This window comes from Pteropus vampyrus, unplaced genomic scaffold, assembly GCF_000151845.1.
Source record: "Pteropus vampyrus isolate Shadow unplaced genomic scaffold, Pvam_2.0 Scaffold469, whole genome shotgun sequence".
Taxonomy (NCBI): domain Eukaryota; kingdom Metazoa; phylum Chordata; class Mammalia; order Chiroptera; family Pteropodidae; genus Pteropus; species Pteropus vampyrus.
The window spans coordinates 636,172-653,005 of record NW_011889250.1 but is presented as its reverse complement, the minus strand read 5'-3'; the positions used below and the strand labels follow the sequence as shown (position 1 = coordinate 653,005).

General features: G+C 39.8%; 1 protein-coding gene across 1 annotated transcript in view; it reads left to right on the top strand.

Moving 5' to 3' along the window:
- The window catches only part of ROR2 (receptor tyrosine kinase like orphan receptor 2), a 213,192-nt gene that overhangs the window by 143,735 nt on the left and 52,623 nt on the right, over nucleotides 1–16,834 (top strand). The gene's annotated exons all lie outside the window — the stretch shown is intronic.

The window sequence follows — 16,834 nt, the reverse complement described above, 5'->3', positions numbered from 1 at the left end:
ACCTGTCCTGGTACTGTATGGCTGTGGGGCCATCCTCAGAAGAAAGAGCCATGGCCCCAGCCTAGAAGGCACTCACAGTGGTGCATGGATCAGGCCATCTCCCAACTGAGTTAGAAGGAGAAGAAGAATTAGAAAAAGGGAGACAGGACAGGTGGAAAAAAAGAAGCATTTGTCGACCTCCGTGTAAAGAACATTCGAGAAATTTTGCATGAACCTCTTGGAATCCTCACAGGGAGTGCCTGTTTGCATTTAAGGAGACGAAGATGCTGAGAGGCCATTTCTCTTGTTCCGCCACCCGGTTCAAAGCTTATAGGCAGCAGGGGCAGGGCGTGGATGGGCATCTGTCTGAATATAAGGGTTGGGCTCTTTCAGTGTACCTTTTGAGGCTCCATGTCTTTTGTGTGAAACTGGAAAAAGGATGAAGAAGGAGTCAATGTCTGGACGAGATTATATCTAAATGTTATTTCACCTCTCAGGCTTGCTGACTCTAAAAACATGCAGGAAAATAGAAAGTAGAATGGAGTCAAGCAGAGTTTCCCAAGCTCATGCTGTGGACATTTGGGGCTTGATCATTCTCTCTGGTGGAGGCTGTCTTGTGCATTGAAGGTATTTAGTGGCATCTCTTACCTCCATTCACTAGATGCCACGTGCGCCCCCATCCTCATCTGACAACCAAAAATGTCCAGGCATTGCCAGATATTCCCTGGGGGACAAAATCCTCCCTACCCATTGAGAACCACCAGAGTAAAGGAAAGATACCCTTGGGGAAGGTGGAAAGAGAGTTGGAACAGGGAACAGAAGAGGGGTCCATTATGACTTCCTCTACCTCCGATACATACAGACACCTGAAACAAAAAGGAAAACTACAAAATTAAAGTGAGAAAGGTGGAGAAGAGAGGAGACTCTGTGTGTTGATGGGGAGGGGATGGGGGCGGAGGAAAGAGGGAGAGAGAGGGAGGAGGAGAGGAAGAGAGAAATTGATCTTTTTAGCTTGGTTGTTCTGTTTTAAAATTCCTCACAAATGGGTCTCCAGGGTGTTTTGTTCATGTGAAATTGCCTGCAGATGAGCAAGGATGGGATTATCACTGGCTGGTGGCCCCTCTCTCCCTTATGCTTCCTTCATCTGAAGGCCCAACCAGCCTCACAGACATGTTATAGGCAGAAAAAGCAGCATTTCCCCTGAGTGCTGTATTTGGAAAGAGGATTTGAGGAAATTAGAACAGTGATAGGAGGCATCTCACGCTTCCATTTTCATGGACAAAGAGGGAGAGCCCAGGGATATCGGTGAGCCCCATCCACGTTCCAGGATGTCAACCTCATCCATGTGCCAGGGATGTCAGCCTCATTGTAATTTCATCAGATGAAGATCACATTTTCCTCCGAAGCCAACTGCTTAAGATTGCTGAAAGCCTAAAGCCAGGAGGATAAAGCCTCAGGGAGCCTGAGTCAGGGAGCATGTATATGCATGTTTCCTGGGTGTCCCCATGTGTGTGTATATTTTTGCATGCTTTCATGATAACGGCTGAGAAAGAGGTTGCAGGCACCATTTGGTTGTTATGGTAAAATGCTTTAAAATACTAAGCTGAGAGCACTCCCGCAGCCTCAAGAGACAGAAAAGGCAAGTCAACCCTTGGGTAATTACTCATGACATTATTCCATGATTGATTAGTTTAGGGCTTCTGGCTGTGAAATAAAACAGCCTCAGTGAAGAGTCTCAAACAACCATGATTTATGAGTTTAAGAGTCTCAATTAGGTAAAACGATGTATTGCAAATGTCCTTTTTTATAGGGGCATGGGAAATAAGTAGTGTCTGGTGATATGATTGCTAACTTAATTCTTCCAATAAATTCTTTGCTTTAAAAGGAGAAGCTTAGAAAAGACAAAGACATTAATTTATAGAAAAGAATGATAGTTGGCAATTACATGCATTTCTCTGAGAACCACTAGCCCTGGTTTATATTACTTTAAAATATTCAATATAAATGCTATAATACTTTAACTATAAAATACCAATATTTTATTGATTGTATTGACGTTGTAAAATTCTTGCTCTTTGTATGAATAAATAGACATCATCTCATGGTACTTACTGTGTAAAGATGGTGGATGGAAGATATTCAGGAAATATAATATAAAGACTATTTTGAGGACAAATTGGTGGTTGCCGGAGGAGGTGGGTAGGCAGATGGGTGGAAAAGGGGAAGGGGATTAAGGAGTACAAACTTCCAGTTATAAAATTAGCCATGGGGATGTAATGCCAGCCCAGGGAATATGGCCAATATCATAATAACTATGTTCAGTGACAGATGATTACTAGGTTATTGAGGTGATCAGTTCATTAGGTATATGAATGTTGAATCACTGTGTTGTACACCTGAAACTAATATAATATATGCCAACTATAATTAAAAATAAATTTTAAAAAGACTATCTTCAGGTTATTTGAAATACATGGGGTCATGCAGGGAAATCTTAATACAGTGCAACTCTGTGTGCATTAGATATTTTAAGTTACACAATTCATTAAGTGAACATTCTTTAAAAACTAAAGAATCTCATTAATCAGAATTTTCAAGGCGAATTACTTTGTTTTACTTTTAAAAAATTAAATAGTTTTTTTTAAATTGAAAAGGAAATGGCTAAATTGCTAAAATGGCTAAATTGCTAAAATGATTCAGACAGACTCACCCGTTACCCTTCCTGCGTCCCCCCACTGATCTGTTTCCATGTAGCTTCCAGAGACTGTAATTAGCCCAGCCTGTGTGTGATGGGAGTGGTGCGTGAGGACACCCAGTACAGTCAGTTCTCACCTTGCTTTGTTCACTCATGAGTCTCCCTCACCATATTTCTGTGTCTTGTGCACAGATTTGCCTCCTGCTGCTAGCCCCTTGAATGTAATGGTTTCTTTAGTGATGATTGGAGAGTGACAGTAAAAGCTCGCAGGGTCCTGTGAGGGTTAGAGATAATCCATGATTAGCCAGTGCCCACCATGAGTTTAGGTGGTTAAAACTTGTGACAGTTGCTATCATTATTGTATATGTACTATACTATTATTGGTTACATTTACCCGTTCTGTGTCTGTACCGTAATTTATTAAACAGCATTGGCTTGGTTAGTATTTGGGTATGCTCCTGTCTTCTGCTCTCACAGCCAGTACTGGAACAAGCACCCTAGTTACTCCTTTGCACCTCCAGAGTATCTAGGGTATAAACTCCTGGCTGAGGAATTGTTTCACAGGGACCTGGTTGGTTTGGGTAAATGGCCATGTGGTGCAGCAGAGATTCTGAGGCACTCTGCATGTCTTGAGCCAGGCACGAAATACCTGCTTCCCTTCCTTTCCAGTTCAACGTGTGAACATTGGTCTCTCATTTCAGGTTGCCATTTTTGAATTAACATTGTGGTAGTTTTGAGTCTTTCATAGATTTATTAGCCATTTGAATTTATTTGCAAACTTTCATGTCTTGAAGAGCAGAGCACTTTACTCATGGTTACATGTTATATGCTTAAGTCTTTGATCAGCCGCAACTTACTTTTTCATGAAGAGTGAGTTTCAGCTTATTTTTTTTTTCCCAAATGGCTGTCCTATCCCAATCGTTTATGGGTTCATTCTTATTTAGTTGGAAAATCACCTTGTCTATAATTGCCATTTCCACATATACTTGCGTCATTCCTGGATTCTCAAATTCCGTCCTATTGATCTGTCCATGTGCTAGTGGAAACAGACATTTCTCTAAGGAAGACAGGCCATCTGTCCATATTTTGTCGAAAACTTTTGCATCTCTCTTCGTAGGAGATATCGATATATGGTTTTGATTTCTTGTAATGTCTTTGTCTGGTTTTGGAATCAGGGTAATGCTGGCCTCATAAAATGAACTGGAAAGTGTCTCCTCTTCTGTTTTTTTGAAGGGCCTATGAAGGATTGGTCTTAATTCTCTAAACTTTTAGTAGAATTCACCAGAGAAACAATCTGGTCCTCTGCTTTTCTTTCTGGGAAGTTTTCGATTACTAATTCATTCACTTTACTTGATATAGATCTATTCAGATTTTCTATTTCTTCTCGAGTCAGTTTTAGTAGTCATGTTTCTGTAGGAATTTTTTCGTTTCATCTAAGTTATCCAATTTGTTGACACATAATTGTTCATAGTATTCTCTGATAGTCCTTTTTATATCTGTATAGTTGATAGTATCATCCCTACCCTAATTTCTGATTCCAATAATTTGAATTTCCTCTCTTTTTCTCTTGTTCACCCTACTAAAGATTTGTCATTTTGTTGATCTTTTCAAAGAACCAACTTTCGGTTTCATTGATTTTCTCAATTGTTTTTCTAGTCTCTACTTCATTTATCTCTGCTCTTTATTCTTTCCTTTCTTCTGCTGGTTTTGGGTTTAGTTTGTTCTTTTTTAAATTTCTTATGGTGTAAAGTTAGGTTATTAATTCAAGATTTTCTCTTTCAATATAGACATTAAAAACTAAATTTTCCTTCAACCATCGCATTAGCTGTACTCCATAAGTTTTATTCTGTTGTGTTTTATTTTTATTTACTTATTTTTTTAATCTTATGATTTCTTCTGTGACTCATTCATTATTTAGGACTGTTCTTTTTAATTTCCATGTCTATGTGTGAATAGCCTAAAGTTTCTTCTGTTATTGATTTGTAATTTCATTCCATTGTTAGAGAACGTACTTTGCATGATTTTAATCCTTTTAAATTTATTAAGTCTTATTATATGGCTTAGAATATGGTCTATCCTGGAGAATGTTCTGTGTAAGCTTGAGAAGACTGTGTATTTTACTGCTAGAGTGAAATGTTCTATAGTATTAGGTCTAGGTGGGTGTAGTTGTTTTTGTTTTTGTTTTGTTGTTGTTGTTGTTGTTGTTTAAGACTTCTGTTTATTTGCTAATCTGCCTAGTTCTTATATCCGTTATTGAAAGTCAGGTATTGAAGTCTCCAGTTGTTGAATTATGTATTTTTCCCTTAATTTCTGTAAGTTCATGCTTTGTGTCTTCTGGAGCTATGTAGTTAGGTGCATATATGTTTATTACAATAGATCGATGAGTTGACTTTGTTATCACTACAAAATGTCCTTCTTTGTTTCTAGTAATGATTTTTGTCTTGTAGCTTATTTGCTTATTTTGTCTGATTCTAGTATAGCCACACCAACTTTCTTAATGATTGCTGTTTGCATGATATACTTTTCTAATGTTTTTGCATATGAGGCTTATCTTTTATAGACAGCAAGATACAGTTAGATAATTTTTAAAATTTATTCTGCCAGCCTTTGTGTTTTGATTTGTCCTTTTAATCCATTTGCATTTAATTTAATTATTGATAAGGTAGGTTTTACTTGTAATATTTTGCTACTTGTTTTCTATATTCCATGTTTTTTTTTTTCTTCTGTTCCGTGCTTCCAGCTTTTTATGTGTTATATACAATTGATAGTTCCTGGTGTACTTTTAAAATTCCTTTATATTCCTTCTCTTTCTCTCTCCCTCCCCGACCCTTTCTCTCTCTATATATTTATATCTATATATGTATCTATATCTGTATCTCTGTGTGTGTGTGTGTGTGTGTGTGTGTGTATACGTGTGTATATATATATAATTTTAAAAGTTATTTCTCAGTGGTTGGCATGAGAGTTACTGTTATCATCTTATTTTTTTAAAAAATCTAGTTCACATTAATACTAACTTAATTTTAATAGCAAACACTTTGCTCCGTTGTATCGCTCTTCCCTCCCCTTCTCTTTTAATTAATAATGTTGTACAAATTATATCTGTATATGTTTTAAGTCCATCAACACAGTTTTATGATTATAGTCTTTTAAAAAATCTAGTTCACATTAATACTAACTTAATTTTAATAGCAAACACTTTTCTCCGTTGTATCGCTCTTCCCTCCCCTTCTCTTTTAATTAATAATGTTGTACAAATTATATCTGTATATGTTTTAAGTCCATCAACACAGTTTTATGATTATAGTCTTTTTAAAACAAATAGGAGAAGAAAAGAGTTACAAAAATAGGTTTATATTGTCTTTTATAGTACCTATATAGTTAACCATACCGGCACTCTTTTAATTCCTTGTGTGAATTAGAATTTTTCTGTTCAATGTATTTTATTCCATCTTGAATGACTCTCCTTACTAATTTTTACAGAGCAGTCTGCTAATGACAAATTTTCTTTCTTTCTTTCTTTTTTTTTTTTTTAATCTGGAAGTGACCTTCGTTTTTGAAGAAGTAGATATAGTTCACTGTCTTTTTGTCTCTTCACAGTGCTTTTAACATGTCATCCTATTGAGTTTCTGATGAGAGCCAACTCTTAAGGATACTTTGTCTGGGATGAGTTATTTCTCTTGCTGCTTTCAAGATTCTGTCCTTGTTTTTCAACAGTTTGATTATGATGTATCTAGTCATGAATGTCTTAGAGGTCATCCTACCTTGAGTTCCTTAAGTGTGTCAATTAATAATTTTTATCAAATTTTATAAATTTTTGGTCATTATTTTTCCAAATGTTTTATTCTGCCTCTTTCTCTCCTCATTGACTCGCATTGTGTATGTGTTGGTACTCTTGATAGTAGCCCACATGTCTCTCAGGCTCTGTTATTTTTAGTCATTTTTTTTTTTTATTTTCTTCTCTTCAGATTGGATAATCTCTATTCCAGTAAAGAATTAAATTGTCTCCCAGCCTACTGATTCTGTCTTCTACCAGCTTCTATCTGTTGCTGAGCCCACCTAGTGAAGTTTAGTTACTGTGTTTTCAACTGTAGAAATTCTATTGATTCTTTTAATTTTTATCACTTTATCGATATTCTCTATTTGGTGACTTAAAGTTGTTGTAATTTTCTTTAATTCTTTGGATATTTTCTTTAGTTTTTTGAACATATTTATAATAGTCTTGGCACCTTCAGGGACATTTTCTATTGGGCATTTCCCTTCCCCTCCCTGCTCCCTCTGCGTATGTGGCATACTTTCCTATTTCCTTGCATTCTTGGTAATACTTTGTGAAAAACTGGACATTTTAGATAATAATATTTTAACAACTCTGGTAGCAAATCCCTCTACCCTTCAAAGTTTGTTGTTGCTGCTGTGGTTTTTTGTTTTTGTTTTCATTTCGGTTTTTCATGGTGTTTTCTTGTTACTGTTTATTTGTTTAGTGGCTTTCCTTTACTAATTCTGTGGGTTATGTATTTCCTGTAATGTGCCCACTGAGTTATTTACTATTTTTTAACTTCATTTTATTTTTTTAAACCACTTTATTGAGGTATGATGGACATTCAAACAGCTTTACATATTTAATATACACAACTTTGTAAATTTGGAGACAAATATGCATCTGTGAAACCATCATCACAGTCTAGGCCATAAACATATCCATCACCTCCACAAAGTTCCTTCTTCCCTTTTTATTTATTATTATTGTTGTTATTGTTTTTGTTGTTTTTGTTATTGTTGGGTGTGTGTGTGTGTGTGTGTGTGTGTGTGTGTGTGTGTGTGTGTGTGATAAGAACACTTAACATAAGGTCCTTTACATTTTTAAGACTGGATTCCTAGGGGGGCCCCGTCTGAGTCAGTGTAAGTGTGAGGTTAGCCAGTCACTGCTCAGTTTTCCTTACAACCTCACTATATGTCTTGCACTTTTACCAAGTAGATCTTGTGAGAAGGCATGACATCAAACTTCACTCTTAGTGGTCAATTCCAAACTGCACCAGAGACAAGGAACTGGTGTCTTCTCCTTTCCCAGTTTTTTCTTGGGCTTGTGCATAGCCTTCTGTGTGAGCACAGCCTTTTTGATCCTGGAAATACATTGGAGCTTTTGAAGTTCCCTGTAATTCTCTAGTTCTCCCAGATTTTCTTTTAAATTTTGGGTTGGGCTCTTGTTTACTGCAGTTGTACACACAGCATTAGACAACTGAGGTGTTGCCATTAGTTTGTTGTTGTTTCAGCCCAGGATCAGCCACCTGCCACCCTTCCCATGACCCACCGCCAGCCTAGCTCTGAGTCAAATCTAGAGATTTCCCAGGGTACTGCAAGTCCAGAAAAAATATTGACTGTATGTGACGGCACTTTTAACAGAGCTTCAAAGCATCAGATCTGCTGGCCATCTGCGAGGCTTCAAGGGAGGGAGGGACAATGGTTGCAGCTATGTTAAGCCAGCCCTAACCCACTGGCTTACCAAGGTTCAGTTATTTCTTTTGGATGGATGATTTTTCAGTTTGTTCTGTGGCTCTGGTTAATTTTCCGAGGTCTGAAATGGTGGGTTTTTGTCATTTTGCCTGTGATTCTGTTGTTTTAGAGGGAGCAAGTTCATCTAGATCCTCCTGTCACCATTCTGTAGGTGGATTCTCCAGTTTGTCGCCTGTGAGTCTGGCTTCTTGGCAGAACGTAAACTGAGATGCACCCTCTGTGAGGTGTATATCAGCAAGTGGCTCGTTTCATGGCTGAGTAGCACATGGTACAGTTTTAAAGTTATGAAAGTTTCTTTTTATTCATTCAGAGTGGTGAAGATGCATTAGCACGTTGAAAAGGGCATGTTTGTCAGACTGTGGGACATGGGGCCTGGCATAGCTCCTTGGGGCATTTTGAGGAATCAGGTCTGAGAGAAGTTGAGTAGGGTTGTGTCACTAGTGGTTTGGAGGAGCAGGAACCGGCCCTGCAGGAGGTCCCAAGGGAGCAGAGATGCGACTTGGGGAACTAACTGTGAGGCTGCTGTCTGTTTCTGGGAAGAGGAGCTGCTAGGAGGCGGTGAGGAAGCTGTGGTACATTGGGCCCCACCCACACCTGGAGTAGGCATGAGCCCTGCCCTGCCTTCCAGACTGTGAGCTGGGACTCAGGACCTACTCCAAAACATGACAGTGCCAGTGTTTGCTTATTCCTCAGTTGTGGATGCCTTGTGCGTGCCGGGTTTCCGGTGCTGCACACAGCACTGCCACCCAGAGCTGCCATCATGGATCTCCCTCTCCTGATGTGAGACAGATCTGGAGTTCCAGAGAGATACAGCAAGGGACAGGGCAGGCTACATGTGGGCCTGAGATGTTTTCAGTAGAGTGTCCATCATTTATGAGCTACCATGAGAGCATGGCCCTGCAGGACTGAGGGGTGAGCTACAGGCTGGTCTGGGGAAGAGTTGTCCAGGCATAGGAGAGAGAGAGTGCAGACCTCAGAGAGAGAAGGGGCTGTGCTTGTTCCCGAGGGTGTGCTGGGGAGATGAAGCCCTGAGGCGAATCCAGGAGAGTACTCGTGCATGTGTGTAGAAGGGCCAGACAGAGGAAGCTGGCCGTTTCTCCAAGGAGGTGGAAGATGCTGGAAGATATTGAGCACAGGAACATTCACTCACCAAATCAGGCTGTGATCCAGGTGCTGGGGATAGAACAGTGAATAGACGGAACCTCCTGCTCCCAGGAAGAGACAGAAAAATATACGAACAAATAGTCTCTTGGAAGTGTTAAGCTGAAACACAAACAGGAAGCGGCAGGACCTCTGTACTTAGTCCATATCCTCTGTTTATTCTTTCTCACTGAGGCTTCCCCTGTCTTTGTCAGTCTATACCACACAATTGCTTGTAAAAGTCACTTTCAGATCAGCATTAATTATAAAGAAGCTTTGGAGATAAATAACACTACCTGTTATGGGTTGAATTGTGTCTCTCAAAAATAGATATATGAAGTCTTAGCCCCCAGTCTCTGTAGGTTATGAAATGTGACCCATTTGGAGATAGTGTCTATATTACAGAAGTAACTAAGTTAAAATTGGATCATCTGGATGGGCCCTAATCCAATGTGATTGGTGTCCTTATAAGGAAATTGGAACACAGACACACAGAGGGACAATCATGTGAGGACACAAAGAGAAGAAGACCATCTGCAAGCCAAGGAGAGAGGCTTCAGGAGAAGCCAGCCTTGCTCACACCTTGATCTCTGACTTCTAGCCTCCAGAACTCTTGTTTAAGCCACTCAGGCTATGGCGCTTTGTTATAGCAGCTCTAGCAAACTCATACAGAAGGTACCTTAAAAAACAAAACAAAACAAAAAAAACCTGTCAACTACCTCTGATTATAACAGATATTAACTCTCGTTTATTTCCTTGAATTCATGATGATCACTGCTAACAAATTTTCTGTTTTCAAACATGCCAACTGGTTGCCCCAACTCTGGGGATGAAAGCAGCCTTTGGCCACTCAGGCTGGACATAGATTCCAGGTTGATGGAGACCACTGCAAACCTTCAGAACCCCTTCTCTCTGATGTCGTTCATTCTACCCTCAGATTTCTCCAGTCAACCCTGGGCTCCGAGGCTGCAGCACGTGCAACTGAGGCCTTTAAAACTTTTCCTTTAAGCAAATTTCCATCATTGCCATGGGATAATACACAGTTTAATTCTTTTTCTAATAAGAGTTGGTTATTTTTTAAAGATATCTTCCCCACCTCACCTTTAATTAAAACCTTTCCAGAGATTCAAAATGAAAAGTGATTCCTTGTGTGCATGGGAATAACATATTCAAAAGAGTCTTTTGTGAAACCAAATGGAAACAGAGTACTTACCCAGTGTTTCTGTTAGCTCTTTTTCTGCCTATTTTGTCTGAAGCTTGGGTCACAGTGAAGGGATGGTGGGTCTCGCCTTCCCAGCCACATCTCTTGTGGGTGGCAGAATCCTGGCCTCCCTTACCAGGGTCCTGCTGCCTCTACATGGGAAAGGAAGGAGGTCAATGAAACAAACTTGCTCCCCCTTCAACCAAATATTCCCTTGGCCCTGAAGTGGAGCCTTTGTTGGGGGCTCTAGGGCCATCAGTGACAGAAGCAAAAGCATTATGAAGGCAATATTGATGAGAGTCGAGCCTGTGCACAGACTCATTTGAGAGTTTGATATTTTTGCTTCAGAAGTGGAATCAAAGCGAAGGTTAAACTGGCGAGAGACACTCCACTCCATTTTCAGGTTGTTGAATTTCACTTCATATTTCCAGAGCAGAGTTAGACCAGCCCTTTAAGGAATGTAGAACCAGAGGCTAATATTTACTCAACTCAAAGTTAGAAGTAATGAAATAAAAAATTACGGACTGTTAAGACTACTACCGATTGGGTACTGGCAGCTCACCTTGACTGCTGTGTGGCTTTCTAGCTGGCAGTTAAAATGTGTGGTGTAACGTTTTAATAAGCACATTCCCAGAAACATTATCGAGTCTCCTTACAATTGACATACTTTCTCTGGCCAAGTTTCCAAGCTAATGGATTCACCTTTTAGGACTTTATCCTGTGTTCCTTTCCAGCCAGTTATTTTATTTTCCTTAAGTGTTGCATTTCCAGCATCACGGATGTTTTTGATTTGACATGTTGCTCAGCTAAGTGATTGTTCTGGAATGCGTGACTGACATTTCCTGTTGCGAGTAGATGTCCTGTTTGAGTTCCCTGAGGCTCCTGGCTTGCGCACACTCACCATTCCAGGCTCTGGTCTTTTCCATGTCTTGACTGCTATTCCTTCTCATGTCCTGGAAATTACACCTTTTCATAAGGACAGCCAAATCCAAGAATGCTAAGCTTTGGTGAATAAAACTTCCTCACTAATTAAAAGGAGACTACTTTGAAGTTGTCCAAATATGCCAGAGACCACATCTCATTAAATCGTAAGTGTACTGATTCACATCAACAGGTAGAGATTAATGGGTGAATAGTCTGAATAACGAAACATTTTAATGAGAAACACAAGTCAAAAACACCATGGATGCTAATCCAAGGGTGTGAGTTGAACTTCGTTCTTGTTTAATAGTGTCTCTGCTCTTAATGTGAGAGCTAGTATTACTAGAGAAAGAGCCTAGAAATCAGAACAGACCCATATGCTACTTTGCAGATTAAATTTCTCTTATCTTATTGATGCCATAAATCAAGACGTCACATTAGAAGCCCATGTTGAGGGAAGGTCTGCAGAAATTTTGTATGGTGTATGGTTTTCAGTTACTCAGAATTTACACATATTTGAGTGGGGCATACACTGCCCACTATTACTGGCCCCATATCAAACCATGACTACTTAACAAGCCCATCAGTGTCAACTAGGAATAATTTCATCAGATCGCTCTACAGACACCAGTTGTTTCAGCCCTAAATGTACAGGACATTGATAAATGCTGCCTAGAAGACACTGTATGTTTCAGGTTAAGAGCTAATATCACCGTGTGATGATGATTGATGTACAATTCAGCTCAAAACCCAGCATTCTCTAAAGTGACTAAATTTCTGTGTATGCACTGGCATGCTATTGAATACCCTGTGTCATATTCTGTTCATGTGGTTAGTATTCTGCCTGGCTTGCGTGTTGTCTTCCTGTAATTGCACCTTGAAGAATGAAGGGCATTTGGAGTAGACTCTTCCTACAGCTCTTCTCTGCCTGTGAGCTTTGGTTAAGGGCTTGAATGATGTGATCAACTGTATAATTGTTTTGCTATAAATTTTTGACTTTAGATTAGTTTTAGATTTATAGTAATGTTGCGAAGATATACAGAAAGCTCTCATATACCTCACACCCCATTTCCCCTAGTGTCAAACCTTACATTAGAGTGGTACATGTGTCAACAGCAAACATCCCAATATTGATACCTTATTTTTAACTAAAATGCATACTGTTTATATTTCATTAGATTTTACCTAATATCCTTTTTTTCTGTTCCAGGATCCCATCCAAGTTACCACATTGTAGCTAGTCCTGCTACTAGGCATTCAAAAGTAATTTCGACATGGATCAAACAATACATTTACTGTATCATTGCAGTACAACCAGCCACACTTAAATGTTTATTTCATATTAAATGTTCTCTTTTCTTTAAACAACAAAAAAGAAATAAGAAGCTAATAAATCACTACCTGATCGACACTTTCAAATGTTTGAGTTTTTCTAGTAGCTTTACATTGTCTCCCTGTGTGTATTTTTACAATAAAAATCACCTACGTCTAGTGGAGAAAAGTTAGAGCATCATAAATTGGACACTCTCGATGGACACCTACGGCATTAGTAGCCTGCCTTTTAGGATTTCCCAAAACAAAGGACATGTTATTTGCTCTGAGTAGTATCTTCATTTTTAGAAGAAAATAGCAAGTCTTGAGGAGTTAGGGTAGACAAGTTTTCTCTCAAGATGTTTTCTCTCTTTAGGTCTTCCCTTATATCCTGTCGGCCAGCTGGGGTTTGGTACCAGCATCAGGTAGACCTAAGTGGGCCTTTGTGTAGAAAGCACTCAGGCAGCCATGCGAGAGGTGCTCCTGAGCTCACACTGCCTCGGACCAGTCAGAGACAAAACTAGGTTGGCAGTGATTGCCCAAGTAGGTCATGGGATGAAGAAGGTAGAGAGAGGTCATTTGGCCAGCCTCAGTGACATGCAGAAGAACGTGTTAGACTGGGAGAAAGCAGATGACACGAGTTCTCAATGTTGCGTCCCTCATGGGGGCTGATAAACTGATGAAATCCTTTCCTAATGCTCCATGTTGCAAGCCGTGCTTTTCCTGAAGCAGAGATGTGGACACATGCTGATCTCTTCACCAAGCGAGCCTTTCAGCTTCTGAACAGTCTAGTCCCTGGATCAGTAAACCTGGTTTTTCAGAGCTCTAGTTTTTCAGAGTTCTCTCTCCTCCAAACTTTAGTCATCTCTAAGTCTCTCACATGTCTCCCACCTGCTGTTTGACCTGGGGAGCCAGACCCTCCCCACAACATGTGGGCAGTGATGGGACATGCCGATGTAGCACTGTGTGGCCTCCTTTGCTCATCTCCTTGTACAGCCTGCTTCTAGCTCGACTTCATTTTATTATTATTATAATTTTTATTATTATTTGCTACTACCAACATATTTTAAAAATCTGTTCATAAAATCGATGTTTGTTTAAAAGGCCACATAGTATGTCATTTCATTTATATAAAATGTCCGAAATAGATAACTCTATAGAGATAGAAAGTAAATTAGTGGTTGCAGGGTCTGGCGGAGGTGGGAATGGGGGTCTGCTAATGAGGAACAAGGTTTCTTTTGAGGATGTGACATATTCCAGAATTACATAGTGGAGATTGTTGCACAATCTTGTGAATATACCCAAAACCACTAGATTATAGACTTTAAAATGGTGAATATTATGGTATGTGAATTATGGCGTTTAAAAATTTGATACTTGTTCATTGTAGAAATGTTTTAAAATAAAACAGAAGAAATTTAAATTAACTATATAATTCTAGATAACTAATAATGACATTTCGATGTATATGTGGCGGTTTTTGTTTTATTGTTGTGTTTATTTTTTTCTTTGAGTTTTATTCTTAACCCTTTTTAGGGCCTGGAGAAACCGTGTTGGCGTCTGCTGGAACACTGCGCCTGTTCTCACTTGTCCCCATTGCCCAGATTCACATATACCTGTTATGTTTTGCTTGTAACTCTTAGGAGGTGCAATGTCTTGAATGAGGGCAACCATTGTTGCCTAAACTTTATGTAGTCTAGGAGAATGACACCTTTTAATTTCAGAATATAAATAGGGCCTAGCTTTGTTGAAACTTAAGGTGTCAGTTTTAAGGACCATGGTAATTGGATATCCTGAATTTATGCACACACGTGACTTGCTGAGGAAGTACACTGGGCCTGAGCATTTCGAAGCTTTCACATCTAGGCCCCAAAGCTGGGGAGCAGGGCCTTACTCTGGTATCAGCCTAGTAGGCTACTTGAAACTTTACCTGGTTTTCCATATGTGTAGATGATACTCTTTTGCTCAAATACGGAACCACATTTTACCTAGGGTGATGAATGAGGCTGAAAGAAATGAAAAATTGAATTCCAACGTATATACTGACCAGCATAACAACATATTCAAAGAGAACTTTAACATTTCTAATGTCGACAGTGACTGCATGTCTGGGCGGGGGTGACATCTGCTTATGACCCAGCAGAATCTCTTTTGGCTGTCACACAAGAGTGTGCTTGTACACACCCCAACTGAATGCACCTGAAAATATTTATGCTTTGAAGTGAAAGCTGCCTTGGAAGAGATGGGAATCTTTGCCACAGTGGAATTGGACTAATGGTGCTTATTTTTCTTTGGGGTGTATATTTATTTGACTGTTTCACACCATTTGTCAATTTCTAAGCGGTTAATAATTTTTATGCCTCTTTCAGATGTGTGTATATAGTACAAGTGTGTTTGATTTCCTGTGGTCTCTCTACGTTTAAACAGTGCTGAGTGATGGTATGTGTAACATGCCAATATAAAATTTCAAACCCAAACTGAAGTCTTTAATTCTTTAAGCAAAAACCCATTGACTGCCTTATGTAAAGTCTGCTTGTCTCTGTTCTGCAGCAGCCCAGGATTCTATCTGGGTTTTAATGCTGGGACCATTAGTCTCCGTGGAGGTGCAGGCCTTGCCATCCTCCAGCTGTTTGTAGAATACTGAGAAAGATTAACATATATGCAGCAGCTAACTCTGGAGAATGATCTCATTGCCACTGCGTGGAGAGCTGCGTGGTTTGGGGGGTGGTTTTAGAGAATAAAAATGTCACTTCTGAATGGTGGATCAGAAATGTTTTATGAAAGATGGCATGAGAGAATGACTTTCGACAGGTGGGCAAGTTTGGACTAGTAGAAGTGATGGGAACAAGGAACCCTCCAAAAGTGGGTGTGAAAAGCCCTGTGGTCATTCAGAAACAGGCCCCTTTGTGGGCTTTGGGGTGCTGGGGCTGATTATTAAGCTGCCGCCAGTTCATGTATCACCTCGCAGGGCCTGTGGTTTAGGAATCAGTGGTGTAGAGAGGATCGGGTTAGACACCGATGCCCTTAAGTGTTAACCAGCCTGATTCTGCCTGAAAATCACTTGTACTTCATTTTCAGACCTCAGCTTTTCTGAGCAACGCCTCTTTGTAAGAGGAGTCTGAAATATTCGGGTAATTTATTAATTCTCATTTCTCATTTAAGGGAGGCTATTGGCGTGACCCAATATTGAATTATAAACTGTACAAAATTTACCATCTTGACCATTTTTTAGTGCACAGTTGAGAGGCATTAAGTACATTCACACTGTTGTGCAACCATCACCATCATCCATCTATAGAACTTTTTCATCTTGCAAAACTGGAACTGTCCCCATTAAACACTAACTCACCATTTCCCTCCCCCCCCAGCACCCACCATTCTACTTTCTGTCTATGATTTTAACTACGCTGTTTCTTATATAAGTGAAATCATTCAATATTTTTCTTTCTGTGACTGTCTTATCTCACTCAGCATAATGTCTTCAAGGTTTATCCATGTTGTAGCATGTGTCAGGGTTTCCTTACTTTTTAAGCTGTACAATGACTCATTGTGTGTGTGTGTGTGTGTGTGTGTCTGACTCTTCAATAGGCTTTGATGCCATAAACCCAGATCTATCCAGGAGATGTGTTGTCAGAGTCACCTTCAGCTTTACTATCCCTCCCCCCGCACACACATACACCCGTGGGGGGACCCAGTCAGGGCCATGATCCCAGGTGAAAGTTTGAAAGTAAAATCAAAAGAGAAAGAGCCTGAGTTGGAATACAGGGAAGAGTCTATGTGAGGCTCAGATGGTTTTCTAGGGTGTCATTTATACCTGCCCATCCTTGCCTTAGATTTGGGGGCGGAGGCCTATGTCTTCATGCTGTATTCCCAGCTGAGCAGACCAGATATGTTTTTGCCCTTCGTGTTTATGAGTTTGGTGGTGGGTGCTCCCACTGACACAAAGTCTCTGAAGGGTAGAGTCACTATTGCCGTAAAGATGAGGACATAAGTCCTTACATTTGTGGCCTCTGGCTGCAAGTGGGTCTGGGGGCCAAGAAGGTAGTGAGTTGCTTAAGAAATTCTCCAATTCTGAA